Raw genomic sequence first — 7,416 nt, forward strand, 5'->3', positions numbered from 1 at the left:
GCAATTACTATGCCTGTCAATCAGCTATTTTGGCTGAGTGCCACATGATGGGGGTATGAATGGGGGGATCTGAGTAGCCTGACGTAATAGCCAGGCCAGGTAGACAGGCCAGGTAGCCTGGCCTGGTAGACAGCCCAGCCTTTTAAGCGAACCCCTTGATCAGAGGGAGGAGAACCTGGGATTGATGACCACTCACACCACAGGTAGCCAGCACGGCACGAAAAACGGTATTTAAGGATGCTGAAACCATGCGTAATGTTGACGTATTTTCCTCCTTTACGGATCTATACACCACTTATACGGGTACGTAAATATTGCCTTTAAGTGGTCTTTCTGTAGGTCCGTGTTAGTCCTTATTTTCCGGTTTTCCCGTTGTCTTTCAGCAGCTTAAAGATGTCGTAAATGATTTTTAAAACCCCCTTAAAACTTGTTTAAAGTTCACGTTTATTTGATCTTAAGCCTCTTTACGTCTCATATACAATTGCATTAAGTGGATTATAACGTGTGTATTAGTGCCTTTTCAGCAGCTTAAAGTTGCCATAAATACTTATTAAAACGCCCTTAAGACATGTTTAAACTTCACGTTTATTTGATGTAAAGCCTCTTTACGTCTCATATACGTGTGCATTAAGAGGATTATAACGTGTGTTTAGGTGCCTTTTCAGCAGTTTAAAGTTGCCATAAATATCTATTAAAACGCCCTTAAGACATGTTTAAACTTCACGTATATTTGATCTAAAGCCTATTTACGTCTCATATACGTGTGCATTAAGTGGATTATAACGTGTGTTTAGGTGCCTTTTCAGCAGCTTAAATTTGCCATAAATATCTATTATAACGCCCTTAAGACTTGTTTAAACTTCACGTTTATTTGATCTAAAGCCTGTTTACGTCTCATATACGTGTGCATTAAGAGGATTATAACGTGTGTTTAGGTGCCTTTTCAGCAGCTTAAATTTGCCATAAATACCTATCATAACGCCCTTAAGACTTGTTTAAACTTCACGTTTATTTGATCTAAAGCCTATTTACGTCTCATATACGTGTGCATTAAGTGTATAATAACGTGTTTAGGTGCCTTTTCAGCAGCTTAAATTCGCCATAAATATCTATTAAAACGCCCTTAAGACATGTTTAAACTTCACGTTTATTTGATCTAAAGCCTATTTACGTCTCATACACGTGTGAATTAAGAGGATTTAATGTGTCCATATTTTTCTTTTTAGCAGCTTAAAGTTGTCATAAATACGTACTAAAACACCCTTAAGACACGTTTAAAGTTCCCTCTGTACGTCTCATATACGTGTGCATTAAGTTGATTATAAGGTGTGGATAAGTGCCATTTTAGGAGAATGATCATTAGCACATTTTAAAGCAAGAAAATACAATGGATGAAACTTTGAAATTTTATTGAATTACGAGAAAATATTACATGGAAAAGTAAAAAAAAACCTACAGCCTACTAGGTATTTGTGGCCTTTCATTCTGATGAAGTCGGCAGTTGAAACAATCACAACGGTTGCGCAATTCCGTGCAGCAGTCCACAGTCCCATTTCCAGTGTCGGGTGAAGCGTCTCGGCGTAAGTTAAAAAGAGCACACATGTACAGTTCCATCTGGTCACCACAGAAATAAGAATCCGGTAAGATCTAGAGTAGTGGCCGATATGACTCGTGCTGTTGGATGGTCTAGGGTTACGAGGGGGGTTCAATAAGTTCTTTGCCTCATCAAGAAATAACAAGCACAACTCAGATTTTCAGGCACAACTTCATAGTATGAAGTCTTTTATCAATATCCTCCAAATTACAAATCATTGGAGTCATTACTTTCCAGGCATTCGTTTTTTCTAAATTAGAAGGTAAGTGGGGAGAAAAAGAAGGGTGAAGTGTGATCAGACAATTTGACCTCACACCTCAGGTTGCAGATCAATTGTCCACCTTTTTTTTTCGTTATCCCTTACCTAACGTTACTGGGTGTCGCCTGCAACATGATGATCACAATAATTTGAATTTTGGTACACATTTATATAAGACTTTATACATGTACGTGGGGTTATCAATAAGTCCCCGAATTTACCGAGAAAAAATAAGCACAGCTCAGATTTCGAAGCATAGATGTCAAGTATAAAGTCTTATATAAATATGTACCAAAATTCAAATTAGTGTGATCATTACTTTGCAGGCGACACCCAGTAACGTTAGGTGAGGGAGAAGGAAAAAAACGTGGACAATGGACCTGACCTGAGTGTGTGGGTCAATTTGCGCTGCTGGAAGTTAGAAACCCAATTCTTTTTGCTTGAAATAGGAAGAGAATCATTATCAAACATTTTGACAACGTCTTTTGTTAATTTATGGCATGGGAAACTAGACCCACACATGTCTGATCACAATTCACACAACTTTTTTCTCGCCACTTACCTTCTAATTTAGGAAAAACGAATGCCTGGAAAGTAATGACTCCAATGATTTGAAATTTGGAGGATATTGATAAAAGACTTCATACTATGAAGTTGTGCCTGAAAATCTGAGTTGTGCTTGTTATTTCTTGGTGAGGCAAAGAACTTATTGAACCCCCCTCGTATGTGGACGCGAAACATGTACAGCTTGCAGTCTCGGCTTCTATTAATCCGGATGGTAAAAGGTCCCTGATTTCCATTCTGTGTCGATTTCCAACACAACAGCTTTTACAGAATGATAGCCACCTCGTATCTTTGAGTCAAATTCCGTCACCGGGGGTCCTAGGCGGTAAAAGAGGTGTCGCGGCCACAACTTGCGGGCTAGAACAGGCCCAAACTTTCTTCAATACTTCTCTTCAAAAATGAACGCCTGGAAAATAACCGCTCCTTGTCGTACGTATGGCCCGTAAATTTGAACCCCCCACTCTTTTCTGCCATTGGATACATCCTATCACATGACACAGCTGTGCCACAGACGGACCAAGGAAGTTCAACCTCCTTGGACGGACGGAGGTGTGCGCCCCATGGCGAGTACGAAATAACGCTGAATAAATTTACATCTTGCCTGCCCACGCATATCACCATAATTAACCCAAACAAACACGAGCAACACGAGAAGACACCGCCTGTGCGCACAAACTGTTCTTTCTCGACGCTTGCTTGTAGATAAAGAAATAAACATATTTCGTACATTTACCTGTAGTAAGAACTGCTTGCCGTTTTATAGAGAAAACACAACTCACTAAACAAAACGCTATACCTACTACATCCTTATTCTTCAAGCAGAGGTTGAGTCGCGGAGATATTCATAGCAGTAGTCGGGATTTCTACCGTCTCTTAGCTCGAGTGTCAACTTGCCACAAAGAAAACAGGCGGCCTCACCCTGATTTAGACCCTGGAATTTGTATATGCGGTATAAAATATATGCGGTATAAAATAAAAAGGAAAGGGTCTCCTCCTGTTCGCAGAAACTACGCTTCAAACATGCTGTATGTTCAGCAGAAAAAGGCAACGTTTCATAAAACCTTTGAGATGGTATTAGCTAATAGATAAAACGGGGGTAGTGCCCCAAAGTTTGCTTAAGCTACGCGGGTTCAAAGATTAAACATGTCGTATGTTCAACAGAAATACGCAACATTTCATATACGTCTTGGCAACATATAAGCTAAACGGGGGAAGTCTCCCCTAGTTCGCTTAAACTGCGCGGATTCAAAGATTAAACAAGTCGTATGTTCAACAGAGATACGCAACATTTCATATACGTCTTGGCAGCATATAAGGTAAATGGGGGAGGTCTCCCCTAATTCGCTTAAACTGCGCGGATTCAAAGATTAAACTTGTTGTATGTTTTACAGAAATACGCAATATTTCATATACGTCTTGACAACATAAAAGCTAAACGGGGGAGGTCTCACCTAGTTCGCTTAAACTGCGCGGATTCAAAGATTAAACTTGTCGTATGTTCAACAGAAATACGCAACATTTCATATACGTCTTGGCAACATATAAGCTAAACAAGGGAGGTCTCCCCTAGTTTGCTTAAACTGCGCGGATTCAAAGATTAAACATGTCGTATGTTTTACAGAAATACGCAACATTTCATATACGTTTTGGCAACATATAAGCTAAACGGGGGAGGTCTCCCCTAGTTCGCTTAAACTGCGCGGATTCAAAGATTAAACATGTCGTATGTTCAACAGAAATACACAACATTTCATATACGTCTTGACAACATATAAGCTAAACGGGGGTGGTCTCCCGAAGTTCACTTAAACTGCGCGGATTCAAAGATTAAACTTGTTGTATGTTTTACAGAAATACGCAACATTTCATATACGTTTTGGCAGCATATAAGCTAAACGGGGGAGGTCTCCCCTAGTTCGTTTAAACTGCGCGGATTCAAAGATTAAACATGTCGTATGTTCAAAAGAAATACGCAACATTTCATATACGTTTTGGCAACATATAAGCTAAATGGGGGAGGTCTCCCCTAGTTCCCTTAAACTGCGCGGATTCAAAGATTAAACATGTCGTATGTTTTACAGAAATACGCAACATTTCATATACGTTTTGGCAACATATAAGCTAAACGGGGGAGGTCTCCCCTAGTTCGCTTAAACTGCGCGGATTCAAAGATTAAACATGTCGTATGTTCAACAGAGATACGCAACATTTCATATACGTTTTGGCAGCATATAAGCTAAATGGGGGAGGTCTCCCCTAGTTCGCTTAAACTGCGCGGATTCAAAGATTAAACTTGTTGTATGTTTTACAGAAATACGCAACATTTCATATACGTCTTGACAACATATAAGCTAAACGGGGGAGGTCTCCCCTAGTTCGCTTAAACTGCGCGGATTCAAAGATTAAACTTGTTGTATGTTTTAGAAATACGCAACATTTCATATACGTCTTGACAACATATAAGCTAAACGGGGGTGGTCTCCCGAAGTTCACTTAAACTGCGCGGATTCAAAGATTAAACTTGTTGTATGTTTTACAGAAATACGCAACATTTCATATACGTTTTGGCAGCATATAAGCTAAACGGGGGAGGTCTCCCCTAGTTCGTTTAAACTGCGCGGATTCAAAGATTAAACATGTCGTATGTTCAAAAGAAATACGCAACATTTCATATACGTTTTGGCAACATATAAGCTAAACGGGGGAGGTCTCCCCTAGTTCGCTTAAACTGCGCGGATTCAAAACTTAAACATGCGTATGTTCAAATGAAATACGCAACATTTCATATACGTCTTGGCAAATATATAAACGGGGGAGGTCTTCCCTTCTTTGCGTAAATGACGGTTCGAATTAAATTATATATATGGCATCCTTCGGTCAATATTGACCATGGTATACGCAACATTTCATATAACGTAAAATAGCGCATATAAGCTAACCGTGAGAGGTTCTCCCCTGTTCGAATTAAACCTTGCGCACAGAGAGTTCGATAACGTCAAATGCTTTCCGAATAGCTAAAAAACACAGAAGATTATTGTATTTGACTTTGTATTGTATTGTATTTGTATTTGCTGAGGTATAAACATAACATTTTGTACCAGAAAGCGCAATAATTTTCAGTTTTGACTGTAAATCTTGCCACTGTTATAAAACAGATGACGCAATGTTTTATCTAACACCAGACAAAGGCTTATTACATTTGACTTAGCCGGTTAACATGCATTTTGTAACAGATCTAGAGAAACGGTATTTGTCCGATTTGACAGAAAATATTTTTGAGACATTTAAGTTGTCTTTTTGGCAAACTAAAATACATGTAAAATTCACGTAAAGAAACACAACAGATTAAGTTAGATTTACAAACGCTGAAATCTTCCGTAAATGCCAAACGTATGTTTCCGATGCCTTTGATAGATCTTAAAATCTGCTGAAATATTTCTCCGCCTTTAAGGGCTTTATACGTATCTCTGAAACTTTGCTTAAAAAGTTGTTTTCGTGCTGTGCAGCTACAACACACCACAGTTGGTCAGCAGGCTATCACAGTTACTGTAGCGAATCAGGTACTTAGTGGTCACTGTTATGGATTCAAAAAATACAGTTGGGGGTCTTTAACCAATCATGGTAGGGTGTGATTACCTCCTGCTGATCTTGCTATTGTTCTATTGGTGGAGTTTTTTGCCCACAATAAGGGGCAAAATTGAGAAGAGTTCGTATGTCATCCTGCCAGACCCCTGAAAATATTGAGACGGATACTACGTAGAACGGTACCCCCAGGCCTTTAGTTAGAACAAATAGCAAATTGCAAGTGGTGAAACATAAATTTAAGTATGCACAGCAGTCATCTTGATAAAGAATGATTGATGCATGTTTTGGGAATTATTCAAATAAAAGTAATCAGATAAATGGAGCAACTTATAGGTCAATCATTCATAAGTAGAGGTTTGTATGCACAACGTAACTAACGGAACCCAAAGTGGTTCCTTTTATAACGGCTAAAAGTATTATAATGAAATCCAAAGTCAACATTGTGACCAATATACTAAATCAATATAGAGCTAAAAATGTCGACATAATTGCAAGAGGGAATGATTTAATTGATTTCATGACTTCCCTCTCTCTTGTCTTTATTTTTATACTAAAAGTGGATAAATCCCAGTTTTCAAGCCTGTGACGTTAGACGTTCCTGAGTAAATCGACCCATAAAGTAACTTTATTTCATTTCGTCCAAAAGAAATCTAACGCGTACGTTCTTCTGATTGCCGCTGGTTCGGACTTTCTCTGAGTGCAAAAAAGGAATATCACATTTCATCTGACTTTGTCATTGTGGGGCCTTGGAATGATGTCTTCTCAATAAACCGTTCATTCCTTCATCCGTTCATTCATCCATACTCCTTCTTTCTTTCTTTCTTTCTTGTACTTTATTCCTCCCTTGGGAGAGCATTGCATAGCTGAAGTATTTACAAAGGGGAAGCCGTGACATTAAACATGTGGTACATAGCAATCCTGTTAAAATAAAATAAATTATATCCTTATATTGTTGTAATTTCGTACTCATATTTACAATCTCTCAGAGGGCAGGTGAACGAACCTGCCAGGGGTATCCCATGCCCCAAACGTCTAGTCTACTGATGACCATTGGGACATTAAAAAAATCACTCGATCAGATCTATCATACCATAATAACTGTCTCTTCTCGTCTCTATTTCTGTGCATTGTACACATAACTCTCAAGAGTTCTCTAAAGTTCTTTAGAGTTCCACTTTCAAGGTTCAGTGACCCTTTCCGTATCGTTCTCTACAACTCCTTGTGACTCTACACAGTTCAGTTCTCCACAGCTCGTATGTTTAACTCACAGTCTAGCTTCTGTCGAGGCTGTGTTGTAGCCTTTGTTGAGGTAGTTTAAGTCTAGCTCTTTTCAGCTCTTTCTTCTTCTCTCGTATGTACGTCCTCAGCTCTCGTGTGTTCTATTCTCCTTGCCCGTGCTGCAGTTTTGCCTCTC

This window comes from Branchiostoma floridae, chromosome 18 (assembly GCF_000003815.2).
Source record: "Branchiostoma floridae strain S238N-H82 chromosome 18, Bfl_VNyyK, whole genome shotgun sequence".
NCBI lineage: Eukaryota > Metazoa > Chordata > Leptocardii > Amphioxiformes > Branchiostomatidae > Branchiostoma > Branchiostoma floridae.